This window comes from Rhinoderma darwinii, chromosome 1 (assembly GCF_050947455.1).
Source record: "Rhinoderma darwinii isolate aRhiDar2 chromosome 1, aRhiDar2.hap1, whole genome shotgun sequence".
Classification (NCBI taxonomy): domain Eukaryota; kingdom Metazoa; phylum Chordata; class Amphibia; order Anura; family Rhinodermatidae; genus Rhinoderma; species Rhinoderma darwinii.
Genome location: NC_134687.1, coordinates 541160855 through 541183011, shown reverse-complemented (window position 1 = coordinate 541183011; position 22157 = coordinate 541160855). Strand labels below are relative to the sequence as shown.

The 22157-nt window shown below is 36.2% G+C and overlaps 1 protein-coding gene across 12 annotated transcripts in view; it reads right to left on the bottom strand.

Annotated features, from left to right (window-relative positions):
* MEF2C (myocyte enhancer factor 2C) overlaps positions 1–22157 on the bottom strand; it is a 223055-nt gene that overhangs the window by 150413 nt on the left and 50485 nt on the right. For 10 of the 12 annotated variants that reach the window (XM_075837398.1, XM_075837486.1, XM_075837450.1 and 7 more), the window contains exon 1: positions 19342–19781. The exons of 1 other annotated variant lie outside the window; for it this stretch is intronic. The gene's annotated coding sequence lies outside the window, so the exon portion shown is untranslated. One more of the 12 variants, XM_075837430.1, reaches the window with a different exon arrangement.

Genomic DNA, 22157 nt, shown 5'->3' with positions numbered 1-22157 from the left:
CAAAAATTGGATCATTGAGCAATAAAAAAATATCAACTGGACAGATAAAACCAGATTTCTGTTTCACCATGCTAATTAGAGGGTCAGAATTTGGCGCAAGCAGCATGAATCGATGAACCCTTCCTGTCAGGTGTCTACAGTTCAGGCTGGTGGAGGTGGAGAAATATTTTTTTTTTTACAATTTCAACACCTAGTGGAATCTATGCCATGATGAATTGCTATAGTTCTGAAGGCCAAAGGAGGGCTAATGAACTACCAGATAGGTGTCTCTAATAAACTGGCCATTCAGTGTATAGTTTATTTCTGTTACGTATATAGAGCCAACATATTCCTCAGCACTGTATAGGAGTTGTCCTCACTCACTGTCCTCATTGAAGCTCACAATCTACACTCCCTATCTGTATGTTTTTGGTGTGCGAGCTGAAGCTGGTGTACCCGGAGGAAACTCACACAAATGTCAAATTCAGGCAATTAAATGACTTGGATCCATATCTATACTACTTTTCCAGCAGATGCTGTATACTAAAATACATATATTACCTACTTTTAACAATTCAACTGCACTCCATTGGCAACTATTAAATTGACAGCTTGGTGTCATGTGATTTATGAGGCCAGATACAAAAACGACTAATTTCTTGTTGTTGGTGTCTCAAGAGAAGATGGCCCTCAGTGTGTGATCAGCCAGAGGGTAGCAATGCTCCAATATTCTACTACTGAGTGATCAGTCAGCACATCTCTCATTGCTGTTTTCTGGGTATCTTTGAACCACCCCAAGTTTTACATTGGCAAGCCCACAAATGTATGATTATATCAAACGTGTAGGCTGGGTTAACTCTATTTTCTTTGTATGTTGTTTTTTTGCGTAACTTTGTCTTATTTTGTACAACTGCTCCAAGTGGATTGTACGACTGATCCATAAAATGTTATCAGTTGGCTTGTTTTGTTTTTTAGTACTTTGTTACTTTGTAGGACCATAACACATAGCGCACTATTTTAGTTATATGCTGGAAAAAACAATGTATTCAAACTGATATAAACTGAGGTATTATGAGGTACATCCAAAATCAATGAATGAAGTCCATCAAATCCCCAGTTCCTTTACCTTTTGTAAACTATATATAAAAATTCCAAAGTTAGACTCTAGTGTGAGCCCCCATTTATTCAATGGGAAATGTCCTATGCCATTGCTATCAGATGCCCTATGTTTGACACACAGTAATGAATCTCACTACTTTTGTCAAGTTATAGACTAGATGGCTCCCACAACCCTTGCGACCTTGAACTTGATCTACATGACCTTTCAACAAATCAAGACCTGCCTTCTGCTCTCTGCATTGACACCTGATAAATCATCTTTTTTAAAAAAATGTATATGACTCTTTATATACTCATTGACATTTTTAATTTAAAGTCCTTTAGATCCCAATGTCTGAGGCCTGTGGAGCTGCCGTATTACAGACATATCACCATACACATAATATATTAATAACCTGTGTGATAGAGATCAGAGCCCAAACTCAACACTAAATGATCAGGGGGGTCCATGAATGTAGAAATTCACTTAGAGAAGTTGTATGTCTGCTTTAAATCACATGTTACAATTGTTTCAGAAAATGTCCGTTGCGTTAAAAACTCCGGCAATTTGCTGATGTGTCTCCAATCGGATGTCCAGAAACGTTTAAGTGTAAAATAAAGTTTTTTCGCATCTTGGCTCGCTCACCTATCAGATTTTGATGATCTAGTCGGATCTGTTTTTCTCCAAATGCATGTCGCTTTGCAGAAGAATAAAGCATTTATTTATTTAATAACTATGTTTTTACTGTTTATGGGCAATTTTGAGCAAGGCTCTGCCAAAAAAACATTTCCCTTCCTATTCAGCCATTGCATGTTCTGCTTCTAAGCTGTTCCTGGCACAGTCGTACATAATTAGCTGTGTATGCATATTGATTAGCTCTCTTTACTTAAAGCAGGGTTGAAAATAAAACATCTGTGATCCAGGCTTTGCCATGTAAGCATAAAAATCCTATTTTCTTTCTTTCCATCTCCAAAAAGTAGAATAAAATATTTTTTCTATTTACTTGTGGGAGATTTATATACCACAAAGAGAATATTTCACAAATACCTAGGGCATACTGAATGAGGATACTTGACCAGGAGGCCACCAGTAGTACCACTAATGACATCAAGTCCCACTCAAATGTAATGCATTGTCTTATTATGCTGCACATGGAGAAATAATGGTCTTCTTTCAGAGCAAGGGGACTTGGATGATCAACAGCAGACCCTCCAAGAGACAAGAGCTAAAATAATGAATTAAACATGGATCTATCCGTCCGTCCGTCCATCCATCCATCCATCCATTTATCTATCTATCTATCTATCTATCTATCTATCTATCTATCTATCTATCTATCTATCTATCTATCTATCTATCTATCTATCCATCCATCCATCCATCCATCCATCCATCCATCCATCCATCCATCCATCCATCTATCTATCTATCATCTATCTATCTATCTATCTATCTATCTATCTATCTATCTATCTATCTATCTATCATCTATCTATCTATCTATCTATCTATCTATCTATCTATCTATCTATCTAATCTATCGCATATCTATCTATCTATCATCTATCTATCTATCTATCTATCTATCTATCTATCTATCTATCTATCTATCTATCTATCTATCTATCTATCTATCTATCATCTATCTATCTATCTATCTATCTATCTATCTATCTATCTATCTATCTATCATCTATCTATCTATCTATCTATCTATCTATCTATCTATCTATCTATCTATCTATCTCATATCTATCTATCTATCTATCTATCTATCTATCTATCTATCTATCTATCTATCTATCTATCTATCTATCTAATCTATCGCATATCTATCTATCTATCATCTATCTATCTATCTATCTATCTATCTATCTATCTATCTATCTATCTATCTATCTATCTATCTATGTATCTATCTATCTATCTATCTATCTATCTATCTATCTATCTATCTATCTATCTATCTATCTATCTATCTATCTATCTATCTATCATCTATCTATCTATCTATCTATCTATCTATCTATCTATCTATCTATCTATCTATCTATCTAATCTATCGCATATCTATCTATCTATCTATCTATCTATCTATCTATCTATCTATCTATCTATCTATCTATCTATCTATCTATCTATCTATCTATCATCTATCTATCTATCTATCTATCTATCTATCTATCTATCTATCTATCTATCTATCTATCTATCATCTATCTATCTATCTATCTATCTATCTATCTATCTATCTATCTATCTATCTATCTATCTATCTATCTATCTATCTATCTAATCTATCGCATATCTATCTATCTATCATCTATCTATCTATCTATCTATCTATCTATCTATCTATCTATCTATCTATCTATCTATCTATCTATCTATATTGTCATTTAACAATTCATTTTGTGTACTGTAACAAATAACTCAGTAATTCTACATGCAGTCATATGGAATATGATAGATAGCAGCCAATATAGAAAATATATAAAATAAAACTAAAAAATGCCTGCAGCCAGAGGTTGCCCATTGGCTCCTCTGCTACAAAGGCGGCATCATAAAAGGCACATCATTTCTAGTGGGGTCCTGATACAGATTTTGCACCAGGGCCCCAGAGCTTCAAGCTACTCCTCTGCCTCACTTACAGCATACAAGACACCAGTTCAGTATAGAATTGAATTATTATTTTTTTATTATTTTTTTTTATTACTTTTGTATAAAATGGCCGGGCATTTACTATGATTTTTTTTTATTTTTGCAGTTCTTGAACACACACTGAATGATCTTATGCCATATAGAAGACTGTTACCATATGGTAGGTCATACAATATATATGTCATAGCTGCTCCCTAGTAAATCTAGCTAAGGATGTGATTGCAAGCATAAAAAGTAGGGCAATGCACTCACTGTGGAAGAAAATCTGTAAAAAGTGACTGAAGCTGCGTGTTCTGACACATCCCTTTCACAAACTCAACCCTGTTAGTGACAGCAGAACAGATTGTGTGCATCTGCTGGGAATGGGCCAGCTGACATCGAAAAAATGCACATGTATACCTTGGCATAACACATAACTAATGAAGAATAATTAATGAACAGAGAGTGAAAATCCTTCAAAACTTTACGAGTTTGCAAACAGTCCGATGGTGTGTACTATTGGCACTCACAATACACCTCAAATCCCCTAAATTAGCACTGAAGCAACTATAATGCTGGCCTGTGCTGTGACTTATAGAAACCATGCCACGCGGTGACTATTAATAATGGCACATTGTTCGTTTTGGGGGCTTTCACATAACGGACTGAGTGCTGTATAATTTAGCATTGCTACACAAGGTGAAATATTGACATGATGGCTTCATAGTTTCTCTTCTTGGAAACTCTTTGCCTAAAGCAAATAGGGAGAAAATAAAACTACGGTTTAATTATTTAGGATTTTTGTAGAGGCATGTTATCCTTGACATGGATGATCAATAACCATATTCACAATAGGATTGGCAAACACTGCCGAATACATTTGACAGGGTAATTTTTTTTTTATATTAATAAAAAAAATAAAATCAAATATATATATATATATATATATATATATATATATATATATATATACATATTATGTTATTACTATATTACTATTTATGTTATTACTATATTACTATTTTTTCCATTTTCTTGGAGTTTTTCTTCCATTTTCTTCCCATACAAACTATCTCTTCCATTTTTCCCTACCTCTATCCAAAAAAAAACAACCCCATATGACTAACAGAGTAAGGGAAAAGTAGAAGGCCTCATGCACCTGAATGTATTTGGGATCATTTTGACGGGGCCATGCATACCATCAAATAACAATATGGTGGTATAAAGAAAAAGAATGAATGCAAACTCTGCATAAAAAAGATTTCAACATGCAACATTGGATGCACACTGCATCATTAGACACATTCATATATTGTACTTATGTTCTTATATTAGGTACTATCTCCTGACTACAAGGACCACATGGACTTCCCTTTGATGATTTGGGCATTTAATGAGTTTGTGTGGCAGGGGCCAGCATTGGCTCGGGATATCGATGATAACTGGAAGAATGAATTAGGGGTCTCGTGAATTCGTACAGCACTTCGTTTCTGCTTTATGGAATGTGAAATATGCATGGTCTATGAAGCACAGGCTGTGATATACTGTTTATACCACTCATCTCCAACCTGTGACTTTACAACCATTTTATAACTACAACTCCCAGCATGTTGGCAGGTGTAGCTTTGCTCCACTAAAGAGCCACGGGTTGCAGACGACTAGTTTATACAATCACCAGATTTCCGTGACCTCAGCCGCTAGGTGACACTCTGCAGGTTTATCAGGCCTTGCTTTTGGATATCTATTGGTTCGCCAGTGCAACATATTCTTACTGAATATTATATGAAGTATGAGGTCATGTCAGAACTTTACATGAAGAGCACATCTGTACTCATGTCCATACGTCAGCCATATTGTAACACCAGGTCCATTCTTTTGCTGCGGAGAGTCTCCTACAAATGAACAATCTTCCATAAAGTCAATGCTTCTTCAGCTATACCGCAGGATTTTCCTTATACAGATACAGCCCGTAATTTTTCCTTTCTGAATGCTTTATATAAGGGTGTCTGCAAGGGGTGAGGCCAGTCTTTAGGGGAAGTCATGACCTTTATAACATTTTCCTATACTTCAATAATATTCGCTTTCAACTGACATTAAGGTTTATTTATTTTCATACAAAGCCAAAAAAAATGTTTATGTCTGGCATCTTTAAAGCTAGTGGCTTATTACAAGTAGTATCTTATTACTAATAAAAATAATTACATGAAGCTCATAATACTTTACCTGTTCATAAGTTATTAATAAGCAAGAGATGCATAGAGCTTCTTCTATACCCTACACAAGGAGCCTTTTCAAATGCACAGAGACCAAGGAAATTATTAATTACTTCTGCCTACAGTAATACCTCTTAGCTTAAAAGTGGGCAAATATTAGTGGAAAACATATATATATATATATATATATATATAGAGAGAGAGAGAGAGGGGACATTACCTATTTCTGCCCTATACGATACTGCGCTATTAATTATTTACAAGACTATGTGAGACAGTAATAGTGTCCTTCGTAATACTGAACCATGAAGAACTAGTGAAAGTGAATCATAGAAAACAGAAGTAGCAAGATACTTTTTGAGTTGTAGTATTGACCTAGAAGTTGTATTTCTTATTAGTCCTACCAAGCTTGTCTCTTGTCAGATAAAACAAATAAGAAAAAAAATGTAACCTCACAAAACCAACAAAAAGATTTACCCCAATTTTTTTCAAACATGGTCATTAGTGCTTATTGACTTGAATCAACAGTTTGGTCATTTTTACAAGGATCTAATTTGGCCACATTTTAGCATCCATTACACTGACACAACACTCAGACCACTCCCCCGAGGTGCTTCTATTGAACAGAGCTTAGACCAGCATAGAGCTCTATCTATCTATCTATCTATCTATCTATCTATCTATCTATCTATCTATCTATCTATCTATCTATCTATCTATCTATCATCTAGTTCTCTTCCCTTTATTATTATTGCTAGGACATATTTTAGTCAATGTTAGTATGATGGTTGCATAAGGCTTCGTTCACATCTGCGTCGGGGCTCCGTTCAGGGGTTCCATCGGAGCTTTCCGTCAGGTGAACCCATGAACGGAACCCTGACAAACAAACGGAAACCATAGGTTTCCGTTCGCATCACTATTGATTTCAACGGTGACGGATCACACAAATCCGAGTGGCTCTCTAGTCCGCGCTGCACATAGTGTTATTCTCATTTGAGTCTGCAGAGGCAGTATACACACTGTGTCACTTTCTCTTATTGATACAGAGAACGCAGACATCATAGACAAATGCACTGATTGATGCTGGTGCTTATAGCGTTGTCTCACCACAAAGGTTTTCCAAATTTTAGCCAGGTGGGCTTAGGCTGCAGGCACAGTACACACATTCAGAGGAATGTGGCAGGTTGGCTCACACAATTTGATCAAAATGTGCGCTAAGAACCTCCCTATTGTAAGTAGATTTAGCAGTAATGCATATTTATTTATATTTAGAGGCTTAGGTGGCATTAGTGTTCGTAGTCTGCTGTCGCCATTTTCTTGTGTGCTGTATCTATCTATATATATGTTTCTGCTGTCTGTTTGTTCGTCTGTGTGTCTATCTATCTAAGTTCAGTTCAGTAGAGCTGCCAGGGGTCCGGTGAGATGTCCGTAATATGGACTTGAGCGCCCCACTGGCGATAACTAACAATGTGATTGCATTCCTTCAAGAAAAGTGAAGAATATTTTGACTACATAGTATATAAATAACAGATAATGTTGTGCAATTGCACGCTCCTAATAAGAATATCTGCAATGATCTTATCTCTATATGTAAATTTGCGCCCACATGGTCTCTCTTTTGCAGAAGTTAGTTTTCAGTATTTTTTTGAATAGTGGCATTGTATGCTGTAACTTCTAGTCCTACATCTGACGAGAGGGTACAAAGTATCAAACCTACGCTACATATTCATTGACTCCAACCAAGTTCCCCCAGCTGCATCTAACCCATCACAGACAACATGTAATTCCCCTTCTGTTTCAGCAGAAGTGGCCGGTATTTCAACAGCAGCTAGAGAAGATACTGTCATAACTAACTTCATTCTATGATACCAGTACTAGCAAATTTCTAGCTTAGAATTTCACGCATTTTTCATAAATCATAAACACCAAAATTTGTCACATCATTTGCTTAAACCGTCATGGTTTTTCGTGTTTTTTTTTTGCTACAAGTAAAGAGATGTGATACTGGGCTGCTGGGAAAGGTCAGCCAAAATCAAAATATAACTTCTTGCCTCCTGCATCTCCACCTAATGGAATTTGTGATTCAAAGGGATGGTCGTCTAGCGTCACCCAATTTACACTTAATTACGAATGAGAGATGCAAATGTGAGATTACTTGTGATAGATGAAGGAAAGGAGGAAAATCCAGAAAACACAGCACCCTCCCATGGAACAAGACCTCTTTAATAAAGGAGCGCTTTCTTCCACTGCATGTATGAGATGTAAAGGATGGAACACTGACCTTGTCATTACTGTGATTTCAATTTTTAATGTGGTGAAATGACAGAAGCTGCTGAAAATTCACAGTGGAGATTTCCAATTAAGCCACAATGAAGTTCACTAAAGACCAAATTATTCTATTGTAATATATTGTATTTCTTCTTCCCTCCAAGCAAATAAGTTGTTTTCTGCTTTTTAACCAAGTAGTATTAAGCCAAATCACCTATATAACATGTCATATTTGCTTGGTAATATATATCATGTGGGTGCCGGTGGTTATTGTGGCCCTATTGACTTTCCAACGTTCTCCTGCTCATGATTATACGTCTGTTGTAGAACAATGTACACATGCGGGCCATGGAGCAGGACAGTCTAAAGTTGTAGATTATATTACAGTTGAGTGTTTTTCTATTATAGCCAAATAGATTCTATAAAAAATACAATGGAACAGGAGGTAGGTAGCAGAGATGAGTAATGGGCAGGTTTTCTATTACGGAGCTATATTTCCTGGATATTAGACAATGGAGACTGTTGTAGGGATCCGTATAAGAGTATTTCAGACTCCATTGTCTGGTATAAGGAAAATATGACACAATAATAAGAAATATCCCATCCCTAGCAGGTAGTTTAGTAGACATGAAAAATAAAGTATATCACAGAGATGAATGATGGTTTTGAGGAAGAGGATCTGAAACAAGAATAAAGCCTATATTTGTATATAGGAGTACCATTTAATTAAATGTCACAATCGTCTTCTCTTTTTGTGCATTTGATGCAGAAAAAACATCCTCTAGTGTAAGAAATGTAAGGCGTCTGTTTTTTGTCCAATTTCCTACTAAGCACAGTGTGTAAGTCCTTCTTACATGTATCTATGCCTATATGCCTATAGTATAATGGTTGTACCATCCGTTTATCACAGACCACCTAAACTACGCCAAACATTGCTCTAAAATTTCCTCACTAGACCCCATTTCCATTGGGTCAATAGGCTAATCCCTCAGTCTATTATAACAGGCATCCATTAGATTAGTGTAGGCCCAATAGGTTAAAAATATCTGGAAAGAAAAGCTATCTGTATTTATTAACACATCATTATAATGAATTAAAGTTGAAAGACTGTAGAATACCAGTACATTGACCTATCGTACAACTTCTGGAAGACAAACATAAAATTGCACTTTTTTTTTAGAATAGATTTGTTTTTGGGTTACCTAAACCCAAGATAACATGTACCAAAGACACTCGTCTGAGAGGGATAAATAGTTTTCTCTTCTATGTTTCAAACAAAATACGTTCCTCAATCCAAGCTGCAAGTACACTTGACCACACTGATACCCTAACCAATCCATTATCAATGAAGTAAACAAGTTATATTATATATATTATAACTGGTTTCCTAGTCATGTCAAATACCCCTCCTCTAAGTTGGGAATACAAGAACAGACATAACAATTATCTAGGTGTTGTCAAAGGTACTGTGATTCTCTCTTCACAAACACCAAGTCCGCATTACAGATAAATAATACCGCAACAGCGAAATTCTAAATGAGTCCTTTATTTTAATATAATGTGAAATCCACATGAACTAAGATTTGTTCTTCACTTTAACCCTTCTTTTATCAAAATATACCCTGGGAATTTTATGTATTCCACCTTCAACTGTTTCAATACTACATGAACCATCTATGAGCACAGCTACATCCTTAACACAACACTGAAGGAAAGAGGCAGGAGGAAAAAATTTTCTTGTTACATCAAGGACCCATCTTTGTAATAGGATTTTATAAAAAGTGATTAAAACAACTGCATGTAATGTTCCAATAATGACTGTGTGATCAAATTCTGTAATGTCCTCCCAACCTTCATGGATTATACCCGAGTAGAGTATGTTCTATAAGGCTTTCATGTTACCAGTTATTTAGAACTACAACTCAGGGCAACAAAACCATTAACGGTAAATAATTTCACAGGGTTTAGTTTGCCTACCCTTACAATTTAAGCATATTAGTCAAAGGCTAAATAGAATGTATTATAATAGTATTAAAAACAAAATTATACAAGTTTTTATTTCATTGGTTTTCCTCAAATGGCACAAATACTTTAGGTTTCTAAAAAAAAAGAAAAACAAAAAAGCACCTCAAAATTCCACCCCACCATAGTTCCAGACATGTCCCAGACCATATTGGTAGATCAGCTGGCTTTATTTGGAATTGACCCTGCCGCATGAGTGTGTGAATGCCCACATCTGAGATAGGCACAGTAGACTATGAGCCCCACTGGCAACTGTATGGTTGATATCATTCTGCGTGAAGCTCTACAGATTAGGTCAGAGCTACATATATAATGGATAATAAAATAAATACGGAGAGGCACAAGTGCTATTAGTAATTCCTCTTATTGAAAAATTCAGACAACATAAAATATTGCTTATAACCATCTGACTTCTACACTCGTTTATCTCAGCATTCTTGTTGAACATTAACAAAATATTACAATGAATGTACCATAAAATACTTTACTCCAACATAATTGTGTTCCTTTATCCAATATAAACGTTTCTAGACTAAGACTAGACTAATACCAGCAACAATAAAATAAACTGAAATAAATACAATAATACATACAAAAAGTCATTATGCTCCCATTTTTATGTTGCCCCCTAAACTTTCCTGCTACAGCCTAAACCCCCCCCCCCCCCCAATAGTGATAAACAGTATTTGCAGAAATAAAGGTCTATCTCTCTTAATGGAAATTAATACTTAGTATTGGATGAATAACCAGGGCCACAGCACGTGCCATAGAGCATCTCAGAAATGAGTTTATGACATTGAACTCATGAATACAATTGTCATTTTAACCTATCAAAAGCAATTTCAGAGGTTTCACATGTAAGTTCAGCTAAACCGTAGACATGCTTGATTTCTTTTCATTGACTGATCAATTCCTAATTGTCTATACTTCCATTTACATTAATACATCACAACGCAAAGCCATTGACTCACTATTTCCAGCTAGGAATTATTACATAAATTTAACAAAAATAAATGCTGTATTTTATATAAATGTTTTTTTTTTAATTATTATTATTATTACATTGATTTTGATCTATTTTTTTTCAATCTCATATGTTAGAATGACTTTTAGCCATACGTTTAAAAAAAAATTAAAATAAATAAATAAAATAAGTGGGTAAAATCTTTAATATGACTGACAGACTTGCAATCTACCTATACTTAAAGTCAGGATAGATTATGCAAGTGTCTTGCTCAATTTATGAGCTATTCACGGTGCTGACAATATGCAAAATGAGCATCTGCATGGAAGCCCATTAAAAATATGCCTCCTAATATATGTATTATGTGACCTAAATTCTCAGACCTATACATTAAAAAACGCAATTGATGGCATGCCAAGCCTTTCTAATTACATTCATTTACCAGACAGCTATACATACAGCGGCTAAGGAAAGCCCGGATTCTACTGTATGTTGCTTGAACTTTTTATCCATTCTCGAGATGAAAGCAAGTGATTTTTTTCAGGTGAAGGATGATATCACCTTGTGCTAGTAGAGGAGGGAGTGTTTCAGGTCTTTGAAGTGTGAATTTAATACGTCCTTTACTTCGCTCATGATGAATCCACAGCAGATAAATGTATGGTTTTAGAGACCTACTTTCGCATCTACGTCTTCCTATCGAAACTTCACATTGTAGGGCTAAAACTATTTTGTGTCTAAAACTTAATCTGGGTTTATGAATATCGTCTGCACACACAAATATCGGTAAAGAGAGGTGGAAAGTTTATAGCCTGGCATCAGAATAGACACTTTTTAAGTAGCAATTTACATGAATCTGATGCTACTTTTACGTTTTTTCTTGTTTTTATATTTTAAAAGTGCAAGCTTGTTCCATTAACAACTTGTATCATTCTGGTCAACAGTACGTTCCTATTCACTGGAATCGGTTGAGCCATCTAATTTTTATATTATCTCCTTGCTAGCATAGGTGTCGTTGTAGAATATTACTGTTATTGCCATGGACTGCCTACGTCACAATATAGGGTCCACTCTCCATTATGTTGCTACCAGCTGCAAAAAAGTAGCACTGCATATACTCATGTAGGAAATGCTATAAAAAGCAAGATAGACGTTGACTAAGTTCTTACAGATGTGAATATTGCATTAGCTTTTCTGCCTCTTCGTAAAATATAAGTAAATGTCTTACTTTGCCTTTGTCCCCATCAAATCTCAGAGAAATGGAACTACTGTATAAGTGGATGATGCTGTAGGCTACTAAACTTGACTGGGTGTAGCTGGTCACTGACAAAGGGACGGGTACTTATAGGGTTCACCATGGACTGGTACAATAGCAAACAGCACTATTACCTTTGAGACTATCTGATAGCAGCCTTGAGCTTGTAGAAACAAATTGGCTATCTCTGGGGATATCTCAGTAACTTTTAAAAGCTCAATCTCCCCGGAGACTGAACCCAACAGTACACAACTCAATAATTCACATGGAATTTGGAGGTGACAACAGATCTTGTTATTGTCTACAATCTCAAAGGCAAAAAAAATTTAATGGTTGGGATTTAGTTGGGAGGATTTGTTATTTTCCCTAACTGTCTTCAGCAAATGAGTCGAGGAGTCCATAGCAGCTGAGTCCATCAGTCAATATCACAAGTCCATAGTGGCCGAGTAAAGTTGTTAATACAAATTGAATTAATTTGTCTATAGTATCTTATAAGTTAATGCCAAGCAAGTCTACCAGTGTAAAGCAAAGGAGTCCATCAATGTATAGCAACCAGATCCATCACTCTATAGCAACTCAGTCTAGTACTATATAACAACTGAGCCTATCACTCTATAGTAACTGAGTCTATCAGTCCACAGCAAGTCCATTAGTGTATACTGACCCATAGCCTGTAGCAACAGAGTCCAGCAGTCTATAGTAGCAGAACATGGTAGCCTATAGCCAATAACTCCATCAGTTGGTTTAGCGTCTACACTAACCAAGTTCATCAGTTAACAGGAGCTTATTTCAGCAGTCTATAGTACCTAAGTCAAGCAATATATGGAAGTTGTGTCCAGCAGTTTATAGCAGCTGAATCCAATAGTCTATAGCCAACGAGTCCAGGAGTTCATAGAAACGCTTACCATTGGTTTATGGTTTTGTTGTGCGTAACACGTTCAGGCCAATTCTACAAGTCAGTGTCCTTTATAAATTTGACCACTATATATAAACATATGGGCCACATGGAGAAAGAAAAAAAAGAAAACTTTATATTCTCTAAAAATGATATAATCCAACTCCTAAAATAGGGGACATCACCAGCATGTACAAGGAGTACAATGTTTTGTTACCGCTGTAGGGTCTAGAATAGCCTAGCAAGGCACTTTACCTGGTACAGTAATCCATGTAATAAGTTATCTAAAGCTGCTCCTTTAAATGAAGTAGTGTTAACAATATATATAGTGCAATAAATTATTACTAGCCTTAAGCCCTGACCTTAGACCTAATAATGAACCCAAATCCCCATCATTATTACATAATATGTGGTAGTCCCAACTTGAAAATCGTGTTTCTCCCAGTTATGTCTTATATCATTAGGCCAACATGCGGTATTCAACAGAATACAGGGCTGTTGACAACGTTATCCTTTTGCAATGTAATCCAATCTATGTTGCTTATTACCTTCAGACCTGTATACAATTAGGAGTGTTTATATTACATGAAGCCTATTGTGCATGCAATGAGGTCATGAACATTACCAGTTCCATAAATCATCCACGTATGCAAACCATATGAAGACCGCTTGCACACTGACAGTTGTTGTGAGTCTATCGTCGCTGGCTTTCCAGAACATACATGAGTGCTCATGCTGAAGATGTGCTTAGTTGTAAACTTATGACGATGCAAAGAAGTGGGGGCACTGGTGTTACTCTTCCTCCTAAAAATTTCAATATGCATTTATTCTTTATTGGTGGCAATGCTAAAAATCCTATAAGGGTGGTTCTGTATAGCAGATGTGACCATGTGGTTAACTGTTTCTAAACCATCTTTATAGTGTCTATTGCATGTGGCGTGACAATGATGGGGTGAAGAGATTTATACTGAGAAAGTGTATATGAAAATCCAGCTTCTCTATACATGTTGTGCCCCAATATATAGATGTAGGAGGGTTACGTTGCTTGTTTGTACAACTTGCTATCAAACAATTTCCTTAAGCCTGATGATACATCTACTTAACGTCATGAGTTATCAGGATGTACAAAAGAAGAGTTCAATTACAATGAATGGGTAATATACCATTTGATTGTACTCTTGTGTATCGCCATGATATGCGGTCATGTACTAGTGATAAGATAAATGTTAAAATGCAGAAAACAAACTTTTAACTGTATTTTATATAAAAAAAAAAAAAAAATCCAACTCAAGACAGCTGGAAAATTCACCTTAATCATTTCTCACAATTAACGTAACTGCTGATCCATGCATTGACTTACACATGACGCTTGTCGGTGTTATGAATATTAGAATGATAATAAGATTATTTTTAATACACTTCTTTAGTATAGTATCTAGCAGTCAATACAATAACTGACTAGAAAGAGCAACTCACACAAAGTGGTCCATTTTTATACATCTTAACTAAGTAATGAACTTCCTATATAATACTATAAAATGTGTTGATTTGATCAGAGAGGAGGAATGTATCTACTGTATGGATATGGGTAAAATATTCTAAGGGAATAAATCATTTTCAGAAGACTATATGAAGAGTGGAAGATGAAGATACTGCAGCGTTGTAAAATGCAACAAAAAGTTAGGCTTGTAAGAACGGAATACAAAGGTCATAAAGAAATAGAGGGGTTATAAAAAAAATCCAGAACATATAGAACACAATAAAGAAAAGACACAAAACAAACATAATTATATGTAAATGACTCAGCGGCCTAAACTCCCTATAATAATCCAATGTAAAAGAAAATCTGCATATTGAGTATTAGCCAGCGCATATCCTACCTAAACAATTTCTAAATGTTACAAGGTATCATACACGTCTAATAAAAGTGATCTTTCATCTAGCTCGAGAGTTGCTGAACAAAAATGTAATAAAATGTCATTTTAGCAAATATCTCCAAATAATTGTTGTGTTTTTTTTTATTATACTTTAGCTAACATGATCTCAGGCTTTAAGTATCAGAAAGGATATGTCATGTTTAGAATGTCTTACATGATAAACTATGCTGATATTAAAGGCAAGGAGTTTTTAGTCTAAAACTTCTCAGTGTAAAATAAAGCAGTGGACTAGGTCAGATTTGCAACTTTTTACATTTCTAAAATTCAGATTCAACCTCAAGAATGTAAATATTTAGGACAACGATGATCGATTAGACGCGTACGCATTTCTAGATTAGAAGACGAAGGGAATGATAGTCTGACAAGAGAGTAACATATGTAGATGAATTAAAGGGATACAAAGATGTAGGAAATGTAGCAGTTTATTTGGAAATTGTTCAATATTTGGATACATAATAACTGTTCTTTTTTCTTTCAATTTGGCAAGTGATATAGGAAGCTATGACTAACCAGGGATAAATCTTCCTTAGGCTATAATCAAATAACCAAGGAGTGTGCATAGCATGTGGAACAACTCTCAGATGTTATCTGTGGTGGATCAGAGTGACAAGTGAACTGCTTAATCCGCGTGTTATCCCGAACACTACACTGTGTTACCCCTGCTCATTCTACTTCAGGATACACAAAGCTGATTAGATTTCATAGAAATGACAGATTCCAACCCAACTCTATGGCACTCCAGCCAACACGGAGAGATGTGTGCCATAGAAGAGGCATTAAATATTCATCACCTGACCTAAAGCACAAATCTGCCTGAAGATAAAGTTTTTCATACATTATATACAGATGTAGCAGAGCTAAGTTTGTCAGTTAGCAAATCATCGTGATATGATAATATATGATATGTGATTTTCCATGACAATGTGGCGTAATCCTTTTAATATTCTAAATGATCAAAGTGGGGGGAAAAACTGGTAAAAGACAAATTCAGCTCTGCTACATCTCTAATGAGATAACTATTTGCTTTTTCTGACGGAATATCAGTATTTCACATTAAAACTATGAAAATGTCCGGCCACATAGCCAGCCAAGCTGACTAATGTAACTGAGAATAACTTTTTAGATGTTATGTTCTCTGATAAAAGCAATAGTTTTATCTGTCACTTTTATTGGATCAAACAGGTTTAAGCCTGCTACAAAAGAAGAAGTAACACAAAATATATGAACATTAATCCCTTATATAATGAAAAAAATGACTGTGTTCTTTATAGTGAACTGGTGCATTTCAGCACAACGCTGGATGAGCAGTGACATGGTTACAAGCAGATGTTCTGTGCACCTTCACTATATGTTGCGGGAACAGGAAGGGGACTTTTGAAAAGTTAGTTGTAAAATGAGTTGTCAATAAGGGACTTCTTACATCTGTGTAGAGTTATGTACAACATCTAGATTGTAAGCTTATATGGTTAGGGCTCTATATCTTATCTATTACTGTTGCCTTTTAAAACTTTGTTGCTCTAATACATGCATATATTGCTTGTATCACATGGTATAGTGCCATAGAAGAGGATAGCGCTATATAAATAAATAAATACAGAAATAAGATACTAATACTTGTAATGATAAAAATAATTCTATCTGTTTCATATCTATCTATCTATCTATCTATCTATCTATCTATCTATCTATCTATCTATCTATCTATCTATCTATCATCTATCTATCTATCTATCTATCTATCTATCTATCTATCTATCATCTATCTATCTATCTATCTATCTATCTATCTATCTATCTATCTATCTATCTATCTATCTATCATCTATCTATCTATCTATCTATCTATCTATCTATCTATCTATCTATCTATCTATCTATCTATCTATCTATCGCATATCTATCTATCTATCTATCTATCTATCTATCTATCTATCTATCTATCTATCTATCTATCTATCTATCTATCTATCTATCTATCTATCTATCTATCTATCGCATATCTATCTATCATCTATCTATCTATCTATCTATCTATCTATCTATCTATCTATCTATCTATCTATCTATCTATCTATCTGTCTATCTATCTATCTATCTATCTATCTATCTATCTATCTATCTATCTATCTATCTATCTATCTATCTATCTATCTATCTATCTATCTATCTCATATCTATCTATCTATCTATCTATCTATCTATCTATCTATCTATCTATCTATCTATCTATCTATCTATCTATCTATCTATCTATCTATCATCTATCTATCTATCTATCTATCTATCTATCTATCTATCTATCTATCTATCTATCTATCTATCTATCTATCTATCTATCTATCTATCTATCTCATATCTATCTATCTATCTATCTATCTATCTATCTATCTATCTATCTATCTATCTATCTATCTATCTATCTATCTATCTATCTATCTATCTATCTATCTATCTACTAAATATGTTTCTACATATGGCCTTTGATGTCAAATGTTTTCAATGACTTTCTGAAAACACAAATACACCACATTTGAAAGAAAAAGTAGAAACCTGAACTTAAGGCCAAAGACCTGATAGATTTTTCCGTAGTAAATGCCATACATTCCATTACTTTTCAACATAGCAAAAATACATAACTTCTTTATAAGCACTTAATGTGAATGGTGGGTGATGTGGTTGATCACAGGTGGTTATACTTTCACACGCTGCCAAGATTTAAAGGATTATATCTATTATGTTCTATATAAACGTCTTAAGCCGGTAACCACAGTGTGCATCCTACTATTATAAAAGTTATTTTTTTGTAACGTAAGTGACTAGCGGATCGCGTTGATGGTAATAGGACGGCGAATTCTACAACTAATAAGAAGTCACAAAAACAATGCAAAATAACCATTTCATAGAATTGACCCATGCACATGTGAGCAGTATGGCCGGCACATGTTATCCTTCCATGGGTGGGTGTTCTGCATGTGTGAGAGCGTGTTGGTTGTGTTCAGTATTGTATGTGCGCTTCTTCTTTGCTTGCAACAAATGACCAAACTCACTTTTAACTAAGCTCACACAGCAATTTGAAGCTGGAAAGCTGAAATAAAACATGACATGCTCCTTCAAGCATATAAATCATTCAAACTTTGGTTTCGCTATCATCAGTATTTATTATTTAGCATCTGTGGTGTTTTAAGGTTAAGAATGAGGTTAATACTTGCAGGAATTCAGAGTACAGGCTGCGGCTCTGCTGATTGCAATTCTACTGCCTAATTACAATAGTATAATGCAGTGCGGATGAAACCTCCTAATAAATGCCAATGCTTCCTGACGCCGGCTCTTTATTAAGAGCTCAAGTGCCAATAAGTGACCTTTCCCTGACATCTCAGTTGACACAATACTAATGTCAAGTTGTGTAGAACTATAGGAGTATCTGTTATTGAAGGATCCTCTGCAATGACAGGCAGTGTTCATATCCTGTAGGAAGTAAGTGTTATTGCTACAATATACTTATGCAACCTGATCTGCTTTGGAAAATGATAAACTGAATACAAGTAGAACAAGGTTATGGCTTGCTGTGAAAAGTACAGCTTCGGATGTAGCAGAGCTGAATTTGTCATTTAACTGTTTGGTTACTTTTACATGGCATAAGTAGGTGGAGAAGTGGTGCAAATCTTTCCTTTATACTTTTTCTCCATGTAGGATCCACTCCTGGTTTTGGTTTACAAATATTGACCAAAACATTGCCATGTGAAAGTGGCCTTTGGCTGCATTTTGTATAGGTTGTGATAACTAAGATAACGCAGTGGGGTTTACTTGCAGTCCTATGTAAGAGCATAGATAACATGGTGTTATACCACGGCGAATGGTGCCCAATGACAATCTCTACTCTGTTAGGTCAGACAAACTGCATCTGCTCGCTTTGGTAAAAGCAGCAGCCATAAGCGTTAAAAGTGCCCCACTTAAAACTTTTACACGAAACGCTGGCCTGCACTAATTCATTTCAGTGTGAAAGTAGAAGCCCTATGCAATGTAGCAAGAGGGAACGTTGAGAATGACATCTCCATCCCATGGCTGTACTTACATGAGGCATCTGCTGCTCTTAGTAGCCCTTGGAATGTTCTTCTCTCATTGGAATAATGATATTAAGAAGAAGAGGAAGAAGAAGAAGAAGAAGTCGAAGAAGAAGACGAAGAAGAAGAAGACGAAGAAGAAGAAGACGACGAAGAAGAAGAAGTAGAAAGTAAACTGGCCTCTTCTTACTTCTGAAGCTTGGGTACTGTATGTCTCCACTGAGCAGGAGCTCTCAACTCAATCCAATGTAGTGGGCAGAGGGTGTCTGTGTACAGGCAGGAAAGTGGCTCTCTGCTGCCAGTATGAGAAAGTAAACCGAGTCGTCCTGTAAGCGTCCAGGAAGGAAGTGACAGGAGACGGATAGGAAAAAAGGAGCACTAAGCCTTTGTAGCATGGAGAGGAGGAAAAAGGCAGTGGATTTAAAACTGAGTGCCTGGCGAGGTGTCGTTTTCTTACCTCCTCCTCTCTGTCTTGTTTCTTCCTCTCCCTCCCTCTGTCTTCTTTCCAGCCCTGATCACTCCCCCTCTTCTGCTGCTGCTGCACTCCCCTCTTCTTCTCCTCTATCCTCCACTGAATAGATAGCTTCCTATTTTTATCTCCACTCTACCTTCCCTTTATTTTTCTCAGTCCTGTCTGCTTTATTATATGTTTTTAATCATCCTGTCTGCTAATTTCTCTTTCGTCTCTCTTTCACCCTCTCCCAGCCTGTCCCACAGTCACAAAGCATTGCCAGTACAATAATCACTTTCACTCCTGGAAATAGAGAAGTCGTATGGGGAGGCCCCTGGAAGTGCAGCAGCCGGAGTATTTTTATTAAAACAAACATATACAGCTTCCTCACCTCCAGCCTCAACTAGATTGATAAATTACTCCGCTCCACTACTTTAATTATGTATATGGGATGCAAAATAAATCACCCAACTGCAGCACCTCAATCAAGCACTTTAGATGATAATTGCGTCTGGGTGAATCAATCTTTTCATTTCTGACATTTTGCTAATTTTAGTTTTGCCGTGGTAATGCTATGCCAGGCGGAGTCTTAATGACAATTCTGCTCCTCACACAATTACTTCACTGGCTTAGGAGATCCATAAGGCCACGTTCAGATGTAACGGAAAATTTCCGCTGCAGATTTTGCTGAAAATTTGCGGCAATTACGCAAGAATTTGCAAAATTTGCTTATTTGATAGTCAATTCAGACGTAGCGGATATCACAGCGAACTTGCCGCAGATTTCAGCCTTTGCATTGCTTCTCCGCAACAGACTGTGCATGCTACGAAGTGTCAATTCCGCACCGCAACCTAAAATCCGCAGTTATTTTCTGCAATCTCTAAACTAAGTTACCTCAAAAGCTAAAGAAACAAAAGGAAATAAAGACAGCTGCGAATTTCCACTGTGGACTGTCTACAGTGGAATTCCGCCACGTCTGAACGGATTTGCTGCGGATTCCACATCCATATTTACAAGACCCCATTCACAGGTAGCGGAACAAATCCACAATGAAAGTTTCAAATCCACAGCATGCTCATTATTTTCCGTAGAAGAAACACATTTTTACACCCTTTCAATGCGATGATATTGTCCGCCACATTTGAACGTGCCCTTAGGCATGAAGCACAAGGCTGTATTACGTATCTGTATTGTATAGAAGTTTATTGTCCCATACTGGACCTCTTTGCTACTCCAATTGCATTTGGAGGCACATGGAGAAAATAGTGGCATGTTCCATGCCATATTATGGAGCTATTCTCTACCGGTGCATCTTCAGCCTAGCACCTGTAGCTTTAAGCTATCTATCATTAACCAATTATTAACCCCTACCTGTACCACAACGTAATAGCACTTTGTGGTGTGGGAGGTGATTTTTGGAGAGGTCTCACCCGCTGAGCACGCTCCGTACACAGCGGGAGTCAGCTGTGTATTCCAGCTGACACCCGAGACTAATGGCCAGGTACTGTTCCTGGCAGTTTAAACCCTTAGGGCATGTTCAGATGTTGCAAATGTTGGTAAAGATTTGGGGCAATTACGCAACAAATCTGCAACAAATCTGCACCCACATTTGCATATTTGACAGGTAATTCAGACGTTGCAGAAGACATTAGAAAGAGGGGGGGGCGCCTCTGACAGCTCATCGGCGCCCCCACAATGCATTCGGGGGGTGCCGATGGTTGTCATGGCAGTCAGGGGCCTAATGAAGAACTGCCTTTCATCGTCTCCTGTTAAGCTGTGCCTCTGGCAGGGCTTAACAGGAGCCTGTAAAAATGACAATATACTGCGTACTGATGATCGCTGGTTCAAGTCCCCTAGGGGAACTAATAAAATAAGTAAAAAAAGTATAATAAAGTTTTTCGTAGTGTAAAAAAAAATTATATATAAAAGTTTAAAAAAACCTGAAGTAACGTAAAAAATAAACAAAATTGGTATCGCTGCATACGTAAAAGTCTAATATATTACAATATAGCATTATTTTACGTGCACGGTGAACGTCGTAAAAAGAAAAGAATACAGAAACCAGAATTGCTGTTCTTTGGTCACTTCATATCCCATAAAAAATTAACTAAAAAGTGATCAAAAAGTCTCATGTAGCCCAAAATCGAAACTACAGCTCGCCCCACAAAAATAAGCCCTCATACCGCTCAATCGATGGAAAAATAAGAAACAAATGGCTCTCAGAATGTGGCGACAAAACACAAATTTTATTTTTAACAATTAGTTTCTTTCTCGTAAAAGTAGTAAAACATAAAAAAAAACAATATAAATTTGACAACGCTGTAATCATATTGACCGGTAGAATAACGTTAACATGCCATTTTTACCGTACGGTAA